At 46.8% G+C, this 20,284-nt stretch overlaps 1 protein-coding gene across 1 annotated transcript in view; it reads left to right on the forward strand.

Annotated features, from left to right (window-relative positions):
* ARHGAP18 (Rho GTPase activating protein 18) overlaps positions 1-20,284 on the forward strand; it is a 211,916-nt gene that overhangs the window by 17,873 nt on the left and 173,759 nt on the right. The gene's annotated exons all lie outside the window — the stretch shown is intronic.

Here is a 20,284-nt window from a genome sequence, read left to right on the forward strand (position 1 = left end):
GGAGGTGGGCAGGATGTTTACGTCCCGCTCATCTCCGCCCCTCCGCTTCTATTAGCCGCCTGTCGTGTGATGTCACTGTGATGCCGCACGACCCGCCCCCTTAGGAAGGAGGTGGGTTGCCAGCCAGAGCGACGTCGCAGGGCAGGTAAGTGCGTGAGAAGCTGCCGCAGTGATAATGTTCGTTACGGCAGCTATCACAAAATATCGCATGTGCGACGGGGGCGAGTACTATCGCGCTCGGCATCGTTAGCCGATGCTAGCAATGTCGCAACGTGGAAAGTACCCCTTAGGATGTAGCCCCCTCTAATCGTACACTGACTGCACATTATATAGTCCATGTATTCTATTTATTTCATAACATGCCTATAAAACACTTACGATGACCCCTTATCTGGTTTCTCTATTTTAGGTTTCGGATCAGATTCTTTGTTGTGAACACTTTACTTACTGTATCTTGTAAACTGAGGGCTTTAGGTAAAGTATGTATGGATTATGGTTTCACCAATTTGTATGTTTTGCAGATATTAGTGTTCTTATAAGAGCATTCAATCATTTACACTGTGCAGAACTATTAGACAAGTGAGTATTCATTCGTGACACATCCTAAAGCACAGATATGCTGGCTGGAAGCCAACTAAGGGGTACTTTGCACGCTGCGACATTGTTAGCCGATGCTAGCGATGCCGAGCATGATAGTACCTGTCCCCGTTGCACATGCGATATCTTGTGATAGCTGCCGTAGCGAACATTATCGCTATGGCAGCTTCACACGCACTTACCTGCCCTGCGACGTCGCTCTGGCCGGCGACCCGCCTCCTTCCTAAGGGGGTGGGCCGCGCTGTGTCACAGCGACGTCACACGGCAGGTGGCCAATAGAAGTGGAGGGGCGGAGATGAGCGGGACGTAAACATCCCGCCCACCTCCTTCCTTCCGCATAGCCGGTGGAGGCAGGTAAGAAGATGTTCCTCGCTTTTGCGGCTTCACACACAGCGATGTGTGCTGCCGCAGGAATGAGGAACAACATCGTATCTCCTATTGGTGCGACATTATGAAAATGACCGACGCTACACAGATCACCAATTTTCGACGCTTTTGCGATCGTTTATCGGCGCATCGAGGCTTTACACGTTGCAACATCGTTACCGGCACCGGATGTGCGTCACTTTCGATTTGACCTCGACGATATCGCAGTAGCAATGTCACAGCATGCTAAGTACCCCTTAGATTAGAAGAGGTTTGAAACTGCGCAATTCATTAAGACTGACATTGTGCATGTCAGTCTACATGAAGAGCTCACTGGAGTACAATGTGCCAAATACATACAGTTAGCTACTAGAGTAACATTTTTGGTGTACAAAACAAGATTTTCCTGAATTAGACAGCTGGGTAAACACACTCACAATCCTGCCATGGCTCCTCCCCAGCTCCATGCATTTTGTCATATCTGCCTTAACTGGTGTGAAAATGCAAGAGGAGGAAAGTTTATGTGCAACTCTAAAGTCCGCTTTACACGCTGCGACATTGCTAGAGATGTCGCTAGCGATCGCACCCGCCCCCGTTGTGCGTGCGTCACGGGCAAATCACTGCCCTTGGCAAACAATATCGCAGGTCCGCGTCACATGAACTTACCTTCCTAACGACGTGACTGTGGCTGGCGAACAACCTTTTTTTTAAGAGGGCGGCTTGCGCGGCGTCACAGCGACATCACACAGCAGGCCACCAATAGAAGCGGAGGGGCGGAGAGCAGCCGCATGAACGTCACTCCCACCTCGTTGCCAGAGGATGCAGGAATGCTGTTGTTCGTTGTTCCCGGGGTGTCACACGTAGCGATGTGTGCTGCCTCAGGAACGACGAACAACCTGCGTCCAGAACGAGCAACAATATTTGGGATCGTTAGAGGTCGCTCGTAAGTGTCACACGCAATGACGTCGCTAACGAGGCCGGATGTGTGTAACAAATTCCGTGACCCCAGTGATATCTCATCAGCGATGTCGTTGCGTGTAACGGGGCCTTTAGTTGCACAAACAATTTGTGTTAAGCTCCCGTCACACACAGCGAGATCGCAGGTTTTGTGATGTATCAGCGACCTCGCTAGCGATATCGCTGTGTGCAAAAGCAGCAGTGAGCGGGCCCTTGCTGCGAGCTCGCTGATCAGGACCATTTTTTGCTCGTTGGTCTCCCGCTGTGCAGCACGCATCGGCGTGTTTGACGGCGGGAGACCAACGAGCGCCCAGAGTCGGACTGGCTACTGGAGGAGTCTCCAGTAATGCCAGGCCTGGATTCAGTTACCTGCATTGCACTCTGGAGCTCTCACCTGAGCTCCAGAGTGCAGCCTAGCCTTCACCGCGAGCGCCGAGGCCTGGTGTTACAGAAGATTCCTCCGGTAGCCAGCAGGGAACTGTCATTACAAGGGTCGCTGGTGGCTGGTGGCTGATCTCTGATCGCTGTGGAGATCTGCCTGATTGAAAGCTCACCAGCGAACATGTAGCGACGTTCCAGTGATCCTTGCCAGGTCGGATTGCTGGTCGGATTGCTGGTGCGTCGCTACGTGTAAGTAGACCCTTGTGCTCACAAGATAAGCAAGGGATTAGAGGACACACTAGGCTACAGAACACAGAAAACCCAAAGGGGCTTGACCTCTAGTGGTAAGGGGGTTGCCCGAAAGTTTGAGATAAGGTGCCATTTGGGAAGACTGATACTGCAATGGCTGACCCCAGGAGGATGGGCATAGACAGTCACTGAAGATAGGAGTAGCAGCAGCAGGTGGAGTTGTGGTTTTGGCTGGGACGGATGGTTGGATAAATGGAAGGATAGATGCAGCAGCAGCGGCTGGCATAGATACTTTCAGCAGCGGAAGTAGATGATGTACGAACAGCTGACATGGATCTTGCAGCAATAGCAGTAGTAACAGACTTGTAGTGCACTGAAACATAGACATGAATCATCAGCAGCATAAAGCACAATAACAGTAGAGAGTGGTAGTATAATAATAGCAGTGGCAGCAGCCTATGGGACCTGAAAACTAGCAATGGTTATAACTCGTTGGCCAGGCACCTCCCTTAAACAGAAAGTGCCTTAAATGAAGTAAAAAAACCTTACCAGTTACAGCCATTAGCCAACAAGGGTCAAATAGCAAATGCACTAGCAGGATGCAGCAGACCCACTATGATAAAGGCAGGGGCAACAAAGGTGCAGAATAGTGAGGAGTCTACCACTCACAGCCTACCATTTCATGGAGGGGGTGGTTGCTGGTATAAAACATGCACACAAATTAAGTTTGCATAGGGCACCTGTTACACAGGTACATGTGATGCACAGTGTCTGGCTTACAGCCTATTGATGATGCCCATACTATTAGATCAGGTGGGCTGCTCAGAATTATATAAGTGCATCCCACAGGACCGACACCCCAAAGGGTCTGGCTGCATCCTACAAAAGAAGTAAAAAAATCTCACAAGAAACAGTCATTAGTCAACAAGGGTCAAACAGCAAATGCAGTAGCAGCATGCAGCAGGCCCAATATGATAAAGGCAGGAGAAACACCGGTGCAGAATACTGATGAGACTACCACTTTCAGCCTATCATTTTTAGCCGACAAGATTCTTAAAAAAAGAAAAATTGTTCAGATCAGTGAATAGGCAACATACAAATGTAATAAGCTTTTTGATTGGCTTTCAACAAACTTTATCAACATACGAACATTACCTGTGGACCTTATGGCATCCAAAGTGTCAAGCTTACTAACTGTCATGCGCTGTTCTGCTCTAATATCATCACGTGTCTTGGTGTCTTCAGACTCGACACCTGGGGCTATTGAGTTATGCGGGCGTCACACGAGACGATCTATCGTGTGATGTGTCGTCGGGGTCACGGTTTTCGTGACGCACATCCAGCATCGTTCACGATGTTATCTCGTGTGACAGCTACGTGTGACTCCAAATCGGTTATAAATTGTGGATCGTGTACTCGTCGCTCATTTTTAAAAAATTGTTTAATCTTATTTGCACAGGTTGTCCGTCGTTCACAGGGCAGCACACGTTGCTCCGTGTGACACCCCGGGAACGATGAACAGAGCTTACCTGCATCCCACGGCACCCGCCAGCTATGCGGAAGGAAGGAAGTGGGCGGGATGTTTACATCCCGCTCATCTCCGCCCCTCCGCTTCTATTGGCCCGGCGGCTGTGTGACGTCGCTGTGACGCCGAACATCCCTCCCCCTTCAGGTAAGTGCGTGTGACGCCGGTTTAACGACTTTGTGTGACACGGGCAGCGATCTGCCCGTGACGCACAAACGACGGGGGCGGGTACGATCGCTCGTGCAATTGCACGATAGATCGTACCATGTGAAGCCCGCATTACTCTGTCAGAGCTGGGCATTGACCGGTTTTGTGCTTACTGGTGATTGGTCTAGCAGGAGTTAATTCTTGCTGGCTTGTGAATTTTTGCTGGGGTCACAGGTTGCTGAAGACCTATTATATTCATCTCCTCCCTTTTTAGGATGGTGGAACCCGATCCCTCATGCCGAATATAGCTCTAACTTGCTCCAGCGATACCGGCCTTTGTGGTGGTGATTCAGTTGTTGGTGAACTGTTATATGCTATTTGGTTTGCGTTACCAATATTTTAGTTGTTTGTGCTTTATTTCTCCCTAAACACGTATTGTCTCTACCCCTGTTTGTTCTTGCAGTGAGTTTGAGTATTGGTTTTCTCCTGTCTATCGGTATTTGGGGATTCATTACTCCTATCTCAGCCCTCGCTGCGGGTGCGGGAGAGAGGGTGTTAGACCAGGGCTACTCAGGAGTCAGGGCTATGCTGGCGGTCCAGACCTCGATGCCATCTGGTGTACCTCTCATAAGACACAACTTAGGGTCCCTCATCTGAGGGCCAGTCTAAGTGCTCCTGCTCCTACCGTGTTTCCCCAAAAATAAGACACTGTTTTATATTATTTTTGGCTCTGAAAAATGCATTAGGGCTTATTTACGAGATTAGGCTTATTCTCGGGAAAACACGGGTTGGGAGTAAGTTTACCCCCCAAAAAGTAGACCCTCCTTCCAAGGAGATTATACTTACTGGACATCTGTGTCGCTCCCAGGTCCTCCTGAGATCTTTGGCAGGCGCTCCCAGCAGGTATTCTCCACAGTGGTCCTCTGCTGCTTCCAGCCAGCATACTCACACAATCAGATTGCGTTCCACCACAGGTCCTCCATGTGTTTCACTGCAGGTCCTCACACTCCAGTGCACTGCTTTCCAGGTTCCCCTGCCAACCAGAAGCAATCGCTATCATTAAATGTGGTGAGAGTGTGTGTGCGATCTGATGTGTGAATGTGTGTGTGGTCTGATGTGTGATTGTGTGATCTGATGTGGGAGTGTGTGCGATCTGATGTGGGGGGGAGTGCATTCTGATGTGTGTTGGTGTGTGATCTGATGTGCGTGAATGTGCAATCTGATGTGTGTAGATGTCCATTCCACTGCAAGACCTGTATGCGTTCCACTGCAGGTTCTCCCGTTCGGCGTCTGCTAAGTATGATTGGGGGTCTGTCTTCTTTTTTCTCTTGTTTGGGGGTCTCTACTTTCTTTAATGAAGTGTCCTGCAGTATTCTTTAACTTTTGTAGCTGCATGGACACTCCATTATTGAACAGTGACTAGGGCTTATTTTCCAGGTAGGGCTTATTTTTGGGGAAACACAGTAGTTCCCATATGACACTAACATTTCATGGTGAGCTTACACTTGGGAAATTTACTGCAGATATGTGACTAAAAATTTGTTACATATATTTGAATGTTCTGTTTCTGCAGCATCTACGTGAATTACTTCAAACCACATTCAGATGAAAGGGACAGTCATGTGAACCTACATCTGTATTGCCCTTGTTTACCACCTATGCTGAGATGATCAAATCCCCCATTCAGGTTCAGCTTGAGAATCGGTCAATACAATAATCCCAGGATAAATATACTTGTGTATATAAGCAGTCTGGTGCCAAACTATGAATAACATGATATTAGTATGCAAATCTATTGTATAAATAGCAATAAAACATGTGTTTAAATGTAATCTGGCTTTTATTAGGGGTTTATTACTAGAGTTATCTTACAGGAGAGGGAAACGATACTTTTCTACTAGGAAAATGTTCTATTTAAGTTTGTTTGCAAAGGTTGGTTTGATCCTTTTCTGAAATATTCCATTTACCTAGGTTTACCAGCTGCACAATATGTAATTACAAAGTAAACACTATACCGAGCAGCACTAGCCCTGCTAAGTAGTAATCCGAATACAAATAGTAGAATTAAAGAGCTTGTACTGCTATGATATTCATGCTGCATGAGATTGCTGTTTACCAGCTACTGCTGTACTTACACATGCAGCTTATTTTATTCCCTTCTAAACTTGTACAATAATGACAGTGTATATATTTGCATAGGAAAAACTGCATCAAAATCTGTAAGTGTGATTCAGGTCTTACTGGAAAGTCTTTATATATACCTTGCTATGGCTCTATCTGTGAGCATGGGACTCAAAACTCAAATGTGAGTGCAGTATATATATATATATATATATATATATATATATATATATATACATACATACACACACACAAGTACATCTCAATAAATTAGAATATCATGAAAAAGTTAATTTATTTCACTAATTCAATAGAAAAAAGGAAATGCGTATATTATATACAGTCATTACACACAGAGTGATCTATTGCAAGTGTTAATTTCTGACAATGTTGATGATTATGGCTTACAGCCAATGAAAACTCAAAAGTTATCTCAGAAAATTAGAATAATGACCACAAAACACTTGCAAAGGCTTCCTAAGCGTTTAAAATGGTACCTTAGACTGGTTCAGTAGGCTACACAATTGGGAGTATTCTGTGATATACTAGCACTTTGCAGCAAGTATTTTTGACAGGTGAAGCAAATGATACAAGGTTTCTAAATATTATTAAAAAATATGAATCTGCAAATTGTGAGATGCTTTTTTATTCTGCCCACACACTGTCATAGTCACTCTACAAAGTATTGATTCAGGGGAGCCTGAAGAAAATGCACTTCACAATTTTCAAATTTATATTTCTAACCCCTTCAACCCCGGGTGATTTTTTCGTTTTTTTCTCCACTTCTTCCAAGAGCCCTAACTTTTTTATTTTTCCTTCAATATAGCCAAATGAGGCCTTGTTTTTTGCTGGATGAGTTGTACTATTGAATGACACCATTCATTCTGCCACAGATTATACTAGGAAACGGGAAACAAATTCCAAGTGCGGTGAATTGCGGTGGAAAAGAAAAAGTGTATTCCACGATTGTTTTTCAGGTTTTATATTTACCATGTTCACTATATAGTAAAACTGACCTGCCAATATGATTCCCCAGGTCAGTACAAGTTCGTAGATATCATATACAAGTGCATCTCAATAAATTAGAATATCCTCAAAAAGTTAATTTATTTCAGTAATTCAATACAAAAAGGGAAACACATACTGTATATTATATAGAGTCATTACAGAGTGATCTATTTCAAGTGTTTATTTCTGTTAATGTTGAGGATTATGGCTTACAGCTTATGACAACCCAAAAGTCATGATCTCAGAAAATTAGAATAATTACCAACACCTGCAAAGACTTCCAATGCATTTAAAATGGTCCCTTAGTTTTGTTCAGTAGGCTAGCGGAGGTTGGCAACCTATATTGCATAATGGCACCCCCGCTCACCGTAGACTTACCTTACCTATCCCTGCCGAAAAAACTGCAGTGCCTAATAAAGTACCATAGTGATACAATAAAGTGCACAGTGCTGATGTCAAGACCTGCTGACAGGTAGGGCACAGGAGGGAGTGACTTGCACAGCGTCAGCATCATCTTCCTCCTTTACTGTGCACTTTTAGAAAAATATTCACTAAGCTGTACACCTGGTTGGGATTTTAATATTAATTTAATAAATATTGAGATTTACAAGGTGTTGACTGCTGCTGAAGTCAGTGCTTCAAGAGCCACCAGACACAGATGTATCCAGAATATGGGCTACAACTATCGCGTTCCTTGTGTCAAGTCACTCATGACCAATAGACAACACCAGAAGAGTCTTACCTGGCCAAGGAGAAAAAGAACTGGACTGTTGCTCAGTGGTCCAAGGTGTTGTTTTCAGATGAAAGTAAATTCTGCATTTCATTTGGAAATCAAGGTTCCAGAGTCTGGAGGAAGAGTGGATAGGCCACAATCCAAGCTGCTTGAGGTCTAGTGTGAAGTTTCCACAATCAATGATGGTTTGGGGAACCATGTCATCTGCTGGTGTAGATCCACTGTGTTTTATCAAGACTAAAGTCAATGCAGCCGTCTATCAGGAAATTTTACAGCAATTGATGCTTCCCTCTGCCAACAAGCTTTTTGAAGATGGAAATGTCATTTATCAGCAGGTCTTGGCACCTGTCCACACTGCCAAAAGTACCAATACTTGGTTGAATAACCACAGTATCACTGTGCTTGATTGGCCAGCAAACTTGCTGACACCCGCGGGATTTCAATGCAGGGCACTATTTACAGTAGAGTCTTCTGTTGTAAATCCTGAACGTGTGCATGCAGCCTTAATCCCTGTCCTCTATCCCCTGCCCCCACACACATTCATTATAAGTTTCCGATAGCATCATTATGAATTAGGGGTTAGGAGAAGATGTTATCATTGTCTTAATATGAAATAGGGGGTAGGGATGGGAGAAACTCTTATAAGATAATTAGCAAAATTTGGACCTGGACCTCCACCTACATCTTGGTCAGATATATGGGCTATTGCCACATTCTAGAACATATAAAGATCCATGTGTTTGCCCCCCATATAATAATGTCCCCCATCCTGGCCCCTTCCTGGTATAAAGTCCTCCATCCTGGGCTCCTTCCAGTAATAAAAACCCTCATACTACGCCCATTACTGGGATAATGTCTGCAAACGTGGGCCCCATCCTATCATAATGTTCCCCATTTTGAGCCTATTCCTGGCATAATGTCCACCATTACAAGCTCTTTCCTGGTATAATCTTCCCCATTCTGAGCTCTTTCCAGTAATAATGTGCCCCCTACTGGGCCCCTTTCTGGGATAATGCGCCCCATCCTAGTCTCTTTGCTGGGACAATGTGCCCCATCATGGTCCCCTTCGTGGGATATGTGCCTCAACCTGATCCCTTTCCTAAGATAATGTGCCTCATCCTGGTCCCCTTCCTGGTATAATGTGCACCATCCTGGTCCCCTTCCTGGGACAATGGGCCCCTTCCTGGGACAATGGGCCCCATCCTGGCCCCTTTCATGGAATAACATCCTAAGTTCTAGTCCTCTTCACATTATAATGTTTTCATTCTGGTCCTTTTTCTAGTATAATGTGCTCCATCCTGGTCTCCTTCATAAAAAATTGCCCTCCATTCTGGGCCCCTTCAAAGTATAATGTGTTCCATTTTGGTCCCCTTCTTAGTATATTGTGCCTAATACTGGTACTACTGGTCCCCTTTTTGGTATAATGTCCCCCATTCCAGGCTATTATCAGTAATAATGTGTCCCATCCTGGTCCCCTACATAGGAAAATGCCCCCCATTTTGGCCTCTTCATAATATAATGTGCCTAATCTTGTGCTCCTTCAAGACATAATGTGCTCCATCTTGGTGACCTTCTTGGTATAATGTGCCTAATCCTTATCTCCTTTCTGGCATAATGTCCCACACTCTGGGCAGTTTCCAGTAATAATTTGCCACATGCTTGTCCCCTTCAGTGTATAATTTGCTGCATCCCGGTCGTCTTATTGGTATATTGTGCTCCATCCTGGTCCCTTTCCAAGTATAATATGCCCCATCCTGGTCCCCTTCTTGATATAATGTCCCCTTCTTGATATAATGTGATCCATTATAGTCCTCTTCCTAGTATATACAGTATGTACACCATCCTGCTCCCCTTCCTGGTATAAAGTGCCCCATCCTGGTCCCCTTCCTGGTACAAAGTGCCCCATTCTAGTCCCCTTCCTGGTATGAAGTGCCCCATTCTAGTCCCCTTCCTGGTATAATGTGCCCCATTCTGGGATAATGTTCCTTGTTTTTGTTCTACATATTAAAAAAATTATATATTTTTATCATCTTCCTCCGCTTCCATGCCGGGTAGCATCATCTTCTACAGCCAGTGCAGGAATCGACAGCTGACATTGGTGTGCCAGAGACTACAGCTCATGAAGTCATTGTCATGTGCCGCAGCCATGGCAACGCCATCAGTTACCTACCTATGATTGGCCAGTGTTGCAATTGCAGCTCACGGAGTCGGCGTGTTCCATGCGCAGCAGAATAATTCAGCTGAATGTGTGGCCGATGACGCACATACAGCTGAGATTGTTGGCTAGCCCCTTCCATGTCTGGACAATGGCGCATCTTAACTGGCTGCACTTGTGGTATGTTCGCCCTTGTCCCAATGACAGAGCATATAGTGCCAGACATGATTTTTTTTCTTTTACTGAATCTATAACAATAATATCTTTATGTACCTCTGTATAAAACTGATGGCAAAAAGATGTACAATATACAAAATACATAAAAGTAAAATACTAATGATTCTCCCATTTTGAATGACATATTGGGTTAGTAAACTCCAAAACTGTAGAAACTGCACTATGTGATCAAAGTCAGGGGGGCATTTCAGCCTCCAAAATCTGAACTGTGTGACTGATTCATTAGGCTCTTTGTATGCCATTTTTGTTTAACTACTTTTGCGCAATAAAAGACTCTCAAGCTCGATTGACCACTTTTAGTCAGAATTCTGACATTAATCTACTTGAAATATTGCAAAAATCCTGTCCAATTCTGCCAATTTTTTAGAAATTAGACACAGCTTAGCCATGGTGGGCATGATAGAGCATGGCTGGTATATTCAATTTTTTTTTACTCCAAAAGTGGCATCAATTATAAAAGAAGTGTTAAGGGGGCTTTACACGCTACGATATCGCTAATGCGAAGTCGTTGGGGTCACGAAATTTGTGACGCACATCCGGTCGCATTAGCAATGCAGTAGCGTGTGACACCAATGAGCGATTTTGCATCGTCGCAAAAACGTGCAAAATCGCTCATCGGTGACATGGGGGTACATTCTCAATTATCGTTGGAGCTGCAGGTACGAAGTAGTTCGTCGCTCCTGCGGCGTCACACATCGCTGTGTGTGACGCCGCAGGAACGAGGAACCTCTCCTTACCTGCCTCCCGGCCACAATGCGGAAGGAAAGAGGTGGGCGGGATGTTACGTCCCGCTCATCTCCGCCCCTCCGCTTCTATTGGGCGGTCGCTTAGTGACATCGCTGTGACGCCGCACGGACCGCCCCCTTAGAAAGGAGGCGGTTCGCCGGTCACAGCGACGTTGCTAGGCAGGTAAGTACGTGTGACGGGTCCGGGCGATGTTGTGCGACACGGGCAGCAATTTGCCCGTGTCGCACAACAGATGGGGGCGGGAACGCACACTAGCGATATCGGTATCAATATCGCAGTGTGTAAAGCGGCCTTAACTCCAGACCCTAAAGTACATTTCTGGCAGCTGAATGATACATAAAACCCATTAAAGGATGCATACTAAGAATTTGGCGCTCCTTCTCCCACCGTATGCAAAACTCCAGTCTTAATGAATCTGGGCCCTTCGGTGTTTGGATCATACACAGACTTTACAAAAAGAACAGTTTGGGTTTGGAGTTTGGATGCTTCACATATGCAAACCACCTATATGAGCATCGCTGTACTCGGGTACACTTGCAGTGTTTGAACGGCTCACACTGGGGATAACAACAGCAAGATCGGAGGTAGTGTGCAAATAAATGGGAAAACTCTGCCCACCGGCCCCAAGAAGTTTTCTGTTAATGGCTGGCTGCATGTGGGTGGAGACCAGAACTACCCAATCAGTGACTTCGATTGGTGTTCAGGTCCAGTCCGGATTCCAAATCGAACTTTATCTGAAGTCCGGCTGAACCCACGGAATCGAACTTCCACGGGTCTGCTCATCACTAGAAAGAAGGAAAGGCTTTTCTAAAGGTCACTCTTACGTGACAGCATTTTGGTCAGTATTTTACAACTGTATTTATGAGACAAAACCATAAATGAAATATAAACTGCTCAGTATAATAAAAAAAGAAGTATAAACTAGATATAATTGATAGGTGTTCACCTTTTTCATATTGTGGATACACACCTGTCTTTGGCTAGTCCAAAATACTGTCATGTGAAAGGGGCCTTGGTTATTGCTTAAAAACATTAAACATTTTAAAATGTGACGTATAGAGGTCGTATCCGAGAATATGAGCAGCAGTCTCCTAATATGTATTAGATCAACAGAACAACTCCACAAGTTTAGGGGAAGAGATCACATTGTAGGGTTAATGCTGATAAACCTCAGCTCCTGTCCTCCAGCATTTTCTGCTTCTGACACAGCAGGCATGGGTAACCATTTATTAGCTGTCACATGTCTGTATGCCAATAAAGGAGAATCTGTTTATTCTACTCTAAGGTTAAGTACATGAGCATAGAAGAAAAATTGGCCTATTTTCATCCAGAAAAATAGACGATTTTTTTTAATCTGTTTTTAAACATCAATAGTTACTAAAAGATCAAATACATTTTACTATGTTAAAGAATAGTAATGTGTGGCGCCCCTAACCTGGTCAGGCACCACTAAGTACTGCACTCAGGCTGAATGAGTACAAAACAGGTAATCCCAAAGGCTGACTATGGTGTGGACACAGACATGAAGTAACCAGGAACAAACACACACACATTAGAGGGGACCCCTGGGCAGACTCAGGGAGGGGGCGGAGCCCTCCCATCTCACTTAGTGTGGTGCTGTAGTGAAGCTGGAAGAGAGTTGTGCAGTGGCAGTCAGAGGAGAAGGAGTGGAGCAGCCATGTCTGAAGTGTAGGGCTGAAGAGCGGAACACTGTCAGACCCTGCACGTGCAGTGGCTGCTGGCGGGGGAGAGCATTACCACTAGAGATGAGCGAACCAGCCGTGGTTCGGCTCGAGTTCGGTTCATCGAACGGAGGTCTCGTTCGAGTTCAGTTCGGCGAACGTTCGACGAACCGAACTCGAACCGCATAGGAAACAATGGCAGGCAATCACAAACACATAAAAACACCTAGAAAACACCCTCAAAGGTGTCCAAAAGGTGACAAACAACTCACAACACAACACAAACACATGGGAAAGTGACAAGGACATATACTCATACTTAACCTTCCCCAGGAGGACACCAGGGTAGGTAGCAAAGTCTTTCCTGATCTCAGCTCTGTTCATCTTGGCTCCTTTTAAAAAACACAGCAAGCAAGGGTTACTCCAAGCGGAGTCTCCCTTTTTTCCAAAAATTGGGCCACACAGACACCCCATCAGTGGCAGCACTTGTGCCCTAGTTGTACACTTCAGAGGTAGATTTGCATCAAGCACATTCAAAAATACGCCATACTTAACCATCCCCAGGATGACACCGGGGTAGTTAGCTAAGTCTTTGCTGAACCATGACTTGTTCATCTTGGCTCCTTTTAAAAAACACAGCAAGCAAGGGCTACTCCAAGCGGAGTCTCCCTTTTTTTCCAAAAATTGGGCAACACACACACCCCATCAGTGGCAGCACTTGTGCCCTAGTTGCAAACAGGAGGTTTTGATTTGCATCAAGCACATTCCAAATCCACAAGCATTTACTCTCCCCAGGATGACACAGGGGTAGTAAATTCCTTGTGGATCAATGACTTGTTCATTTTGATGAACATTAGTCTGTCCACATTGTCACTGGACAGACGTGTGCGCTTATCTGTCAGCACACACCCAGCAGCACTGAAGACACGTTCAGAGACAACGCTGGCAGCTGGACACGACAAAATCTCCAAGGCGTAAGTGGAGAGCTCTGGCCATTTTTCAAGATTTGAAGCCCAAAATAAGCAAGGCTCCATTTGCAAAGTCATGGCATCGATGTTCATTTGGAGATACTCCTGTATAATCCTCTCCAGCCGTTGACTATGTGTCAGACTTGTTGTCTCTGGTGGCTTTGCAAAGGAGGGTCTAAAAAAAATTATGAAAAGATTCAATAATATTGCTGTTACCAGCACCAGATACGGTGCTACTGGTACGAGTAGACTGTTGAAGATGACGAGACGGTTCCATGTTTGTCAAGTTACAACTGGATAGATTCACTCCTTGCACCTGCACGGTTGTTTGGTGGAAAAGCCGAGCTAAGATCGAGTAACAGCTTCTGCTGATACTCCTGCATACGTGCGTCCCTTTCTATGGCTGGAATTATGTCACAAAATTTGGACTTGTACTGGGGATCTAATAGTGTGGCAAGCCAGTAGTCATCATCACTTCTAATTTTTACAATACGAGGGTCATGTTGGAGGTGGTGCAGCAAAAAGGCACTCATGTGTCTTGCGCAGCCATGCGGACCAAGTCCACGCTGTGTTTGTGGCATAGAGGTGCTAACCGTTCTTTCTTCCTCTGACATTTCCCCCCAACCTCTTTCAACTGAAATTTGACCAAGGTCTCCCTCATCCGCTGAGTCTTCCATGTCCATGGACAGTTCGTCCCCCATTTCTTCATGTTCTCCTGCACCTTCCTCAACATTTCGCCTGCTACCGTGCGCCCTTGTTGATCCCTGTCCCCCATGGTCCCATGCCTGCCGCGTTGGTGATGATGAACGTCTGGACCTTGGTGATGTTGTTGTGTCTTGCGCATATAAATCCTCCTGTAGTTCCTCCCCTTCCTGTTGTCCCACCCCCTGACTCCGAATAGTGTTTAGCGTGTGCTCCAGCATGTAAATGACTGGAATGGTCATGCTGATAATGGCATTGTCAGCGCTAAACATATTCGTCACCATGTCGAAACTGTGCAGAAGGGTGCATAGGTCCTTGATCTGAGACCACTCCATCAGGGTGATCTGCCCCCCCTCTGCATCTCGTTGGCCCAGGCTATACGTCATGACGTATTGCTCCAGGGCTCGGCGGTGCTGCCACAGTCGCTGGAACATGTGGAGAGTCGAATTCCAGTGTGTCGGCACATCGAATTTCAGGCAATGAACCGGCAGGCCGAAAAACTTCTGGAGCGATGCAAGTCGCTCAGCTGCGGCGGTTGAACGGCGGAAGTGAGCAGACAGTTTTCGTGCCCTGGTCAGAAGGCCATCTAGGCCGGGATAGTGTGTTAAAAATTGCTGGACAACAAGGTTCAACACGTGAGCCATACAAGGCACGTGTGTCACCTTGCCCAGGCGAAGGGCCGCACCCAGGTTTTCAGCATTGTCGCACACGGCCTTACCAGGCTGCAAGTTGAGTGGAGACAACCATTTATTAAACTCAGTCTCCAGAGCTGCCCACAACTCAGCCGCTGTGTGACTCTTATTTCCAAGACATGTCAAGCTAAAGACCGCTTGATGCCGTTGCGATCTGCTGCCAGCATAGTAATGAGGGGTGCGTGACTCCTTCTGCGCAGTGAGAACGCTGGTGGCCTGACCAGGCAGGCTTGGGGCGGAGGTGGAGGACCCAGATGAGGTGGAGGAGGCAGAAGCACTGGCGGAACTTGGACAGACAGAGGATTGACACACAAGTCGTGGGGACGGCAAGACTTGTGCAGCAGACTCTTCACCCTCTATCACCATAGTTACCCAGTGCCCAGTCAGCGACATGTAACGTCCCTGTCCATGCTTACTGGTCCAAGTATCGGTGGTGAAATGCACCCGTTGACACACAGAGTTTCTCAAGGAAGCGGTGATGTTGTGTGCAACATGCTGGTGTAGCGCGGGCACACCTTTCTTAGAGAAGTAGTGGCGACTGGGCATCTGGTACTGGGGCACAGCGACAGACATAAGGTCTCTAAAATCCTGTGTGTCCACCAGGCGGAAAGGCAGCATTTCGGTAGCCAAGAGCTTACAGAGGGATAAAGTCAACCTCTTAGCTTTGTCATGGATCGCAGGAAATGGCCTTTTATTTGTCCACATCTGAGGGACAGAGATCTGGCTGCTGTGTGTAGACGGTGTTGAGTAGGGTGTCCCTGGAAAAATGCAGGTTTGTGAGGAAAGTGCAGTCGGAGACATGATGTTGCCTTCATCCAACGTTGGGGCTATCGATGTATGAGAGAGCTGTACACACGTACTTGTTTCCCCTTCCAAACCAACTGACGACCTACCAAGCAAACTGCCTGTTGCGGTTAGTGGTGGAAGTTGTGCGTGGAAAACCAGGTGTGACAGCTGTCCCCACAGTCCTAGAAGATGAAGAGCGCACAGATACACTGGAAGGGGCAGGCGGTGGATGTTTCGCTCCGCTAGGCCGCATTGCAGCACGGTGAGCTTCCCACTGGGACATATGATATTTATTCATGTGACGATTCATGGAAGAAGTTGTCAAACTGCTGAGGTTTTGCCCTCTACTAACAGAATCACGACAAATTTTACAGATCACATAATTTGGCTGATCTTTTGCTATGTCAAAAAAGGACCAGGCTAGGCAAGGCTTAGAGGGCATGCGACCTGCTGAGCCCCCCCGACTAGTGCTCAGAGGCAGAGTGGTGGCTGAGGATGCAGTTGTAGACATGCTACCAGTGCTCCGACTCTGTCCAGGAAGGCGCAAGGTAACTTCGTCATCGGTTGCATCCTCCTCCACCGCCTCTGTTGACCTCCTCGAGTGCCTGACTGTGGGTTGCCAGTAGGTGGGATCTAGAACTTCCTCATCAATTGTTGTGTTTGCACTCCCCTCACCCTCAGACCAAGCCTCTTCTTGCCCTGACCGAATATTTAAGTTATCATCCCAATCTGGTATCTGCGTCTCATTGTCATCAGTATGTTCCTCATTGTCTATAACAACAGGTGTTACAGTTTGTGAAAAAGGGTCAACATTATGCTCAGAAACTTGGTCCTCATGGCCTGAATCAGAGTCAGAAAGGTTCTGAGCATCACTGCAGACCATTTCCTGGTCTGTACTCACTGTAGCTTGGGAGCAGACTTCTGATTCCCAGGCTATAGTGTGACTGAACAGCTCTGCAGACTCAGCCATCTCAGTTCCACCATACTGTGCAGGGCGGATGGAGACTTCAGAGCTGGGAGAATGCAAGTGTGATTGGGCTGACAACTCAGAGGACTGGTGTTTTTTGGATGCGGTAGTTGAGGTGGCGGAGAGGGCACTTGTTGGACCACTTGAGATCCATTCAAGCATTTTCCTTTTTTGGCCATCATCTACCTTTGTTCCAGTTGTTCGTGTCCGTAAAAAAGGGAGCACATCGGATTGTCCACGGTAAGTAGTAGACATCTTACTTTTGCTGGAAGATGGTCTATCTTCAGCAGATGTTAATGGAGCTTTGACACCTTCCCCACGGACAAACCCTTTTTTCCTTTTCCAACACGCCTCTTCCCCTTTCCACCAGCATCTGTCATTTTGCCACTCATTTTGATTGCAACAAGATTGTGCACTTAAAATGTGGTAGTAAAAATTGAGAGGTGGTGTAGATTTCAGCGGTGGTCTAGCTTTATTAAAAGCAGAATAAACAACAATAATTATCCCTGACAATGCAACTACGGCCCTTAAACTGGCAGCATAGTTTGCTAGTATAATGGCTTAGTAACAATGAGTTTGAGTGTGCAATGCAGGCAGACGTGCTGCAAATATCTTTGCACTAGTGGGACAATACAGAAGTCCAACAGCCACTTTTAGGATGCCACTAAGTTTCCTCAGTGTTTGCTAGTATAATGGCTTAGTAACAATGAGTTTGAGTGTGCAATGCAGGCAGACGTGCTGCATATATCTTTGCACTAGTGGGACTATATAGAAGTCCAACAGCCACTTTTAGGATGCCACTAAGTTCACTCAGTGTTTGCTAGTATAATGGCTTAGAAACAATGAGTTTGAGTGTGCAAAGGGCAGGAGGGTACTGTGGCAGGGTTGTGGGTCTGGGTAGAGGAAAGGAAGCCTCCCTTTCTATCCCTCCTAATGGGGAAATGCAGCGAGGAAATCCCTGACCTTAGCTACACAGATGCTGTCATCTTGTGTAGCTGTTAAAATCTGTTTTCACGGCCCTGACTGTCACCTATGGCTCTGACGCTGCCGGTATTAGCCCTTAAAAGGACTAATAGAAACTTCTATCCCTATTCTGTATAGCGCTGTGTATAGAGCGTACACAGCAGTATCGGAGACAGGAGCTACGCCAGCGGTGACTGACACCCAGACGCAGATGAGATAATGGTGTCCGGACGGGCAGATACTCGTTTTTATAATGCAGGGACATGTGACATGGACATCCTATCACACATGCCGTTGCTTCTCTGGCTAAAAGTCCACTTAGCTGTGTGTGTGTCTGGGATTGGCTGACATGCTGACCCGCCCCACTACACGCGCGCGCTTAGGGAAGGAAGACAAGGAAAAAAAAAAAAAATGGCATCGCCATTATCCAAACAGCAGTGATCTGAATGCGCTGTTCCCGCACACTATACGCTGAAATTTCATAATAGTGTGAGTCACAGAGTGACTTACACTATTACAGCGGAAAGCCAGCTAGTAATTAGCTTCTCTTTTTGCTGCTAGAATTGTTCTCGAACGTATCTAGAACTATCGAGCTTTAGCAAAAAGCTTGAGTTCTAGTTCGATCTAGAACAGCCCTCAAAATCACTCGAATTGCGAACTGGAGAACCTCGAACCGTGAACCGCGCTCAACTCTAATTACCACCAAGTCAGACTGAAAGACACCCGAAGAAGGAGAGCAGTATGGAGTCGAGTATGAGGACTCCTGGTAATGAACACACACACGGGGGAAAGGCCCCTAGAGTCAGACATCCATTTAGTGGTCTGCTAAATCCTGCAGGCGGTGGGACTAGAGATTCCACGCCAACCAACACAGAACCCGCAGCATCAACCACAACGAGGGGGCCCATAAGGAGGATCGAGCCCGGAGCCATCTTATCCTTGGTCCACGTTGTCAGCAAACGGGTCAGAGAGGGGAGAACGGCAGTAGCGACTTCCCTGGAGGTATCCCACGATATACTTCAAGTCAGGGGTGATCCGAAACTAAGGTGCAGGAAGGCGAGTCAGCAGTCACCCCTATATCAGCCTGAGGGATACCTGGTTCCACACTCTACCAGCAAAAAGTGAGTAAAAACCCTGAAAGACATTACTGCCTGTGTGTGAGTTCTTCTGTGACCTGTGGTACTACACACTTACACCCGAGCCTCTGGGGCCAGCCTCACTCTCGGGAGGCCACAACATCAGACTACATTTACCATCAGCCCCAGACGCTCTCTAAACTGCAGTGGCGGTCATCCCCTGGCCGCAATTACCCTGAGTGGCGTCACGATTCCTATTGAAGTTAACCTGACCTACCTGTCGCCGGACGAGTTCCAGTCCGTGATGACCCTAAGGCGTCCTGAAGGTGAGCGGGGTTCACAATTCTGGTGTCATGAACAGGATAAGGGCTAGACCTGTTCAGACAGGTGACCGTGTGCCCTGGCGGTCCGATTGAAAAATTTGAAGCGCCGCCATATTGCCACTGCAGAAAGCGCGCCAAGAAACAACAGCAGCCTGCGCAAAGAGAAGTAACCGCCCATGAAGACGTGTGGCGATCAAAGAATTCCTGAAGCGCTCCGGCGGAGTGCACAGTCAAGATTAGGGCGGATCTGGCCCTGAACGCCGAGAATGTTCTAGTCAAGTGCAGAAAACGAAACTCAGGCTGCAGCGTGACCAGAACCTGGTGAGCAACAACGCAGAGAGGATGGCGTCTGGATGCAGAGAGCCAGAACCAGGCTTTGCTGCCTGGTGGGACTGGGAGATCGCCCAGTTCTGTGACCGGCTGCAAGCATGGATCCTCCAGCAGGTGATGGAAGGGTGCTCTGGGATGGCTGCCGCGGTTCAGGCCTACGAAAGGTCGACCGTGCGACAAGTGCCGTGCCGAGAAGATACCACCCAGACCCCCTGTGTGGGGATGTTATTTTAAAAAAGTTTTAAAAATGCTTTTGTCTTTGCAGCCCGAGGACGTGCTGATGATAACTAAGGGGGAATGTGGCGCCTCTGACCTGGTCAGGCACCACTGAGTACTGCACTCAGGCTGAGTGAGTATAAAACAGGTAATCCCAAAGGCTGACTAGGGTGTGGACACACAGACACGAAGTAACCAGGAACACACACACACACACACATTAGAGGGGACCCCTGGACAGACCCAGGGAGGGGGCAGAACCCTCGCATATCAGTTAGTGTGGTGCTGTAGTGAAGCTGGAAAGAGCGTTGTGCAGTGGCAGTCAGAGGAGAAGGAGTGGAGCAACCATGTCTGAA

Source organism: Anomaloglossus baeobatrachus, chromosome 3 (assembly GCF_048569485.1).
Source record: "Anomaloglossus baeobatrachus isolate aAnoBae1 chromosome 3, aAnoBae1.hap1, whole genome shotgun sequence".
NCBI lineage: Eukaryota > Metazoa > Chordata > Amphibia > Anura > Aromobatidae > Anomaloglossus > Anomaloglossus baeobatrachus.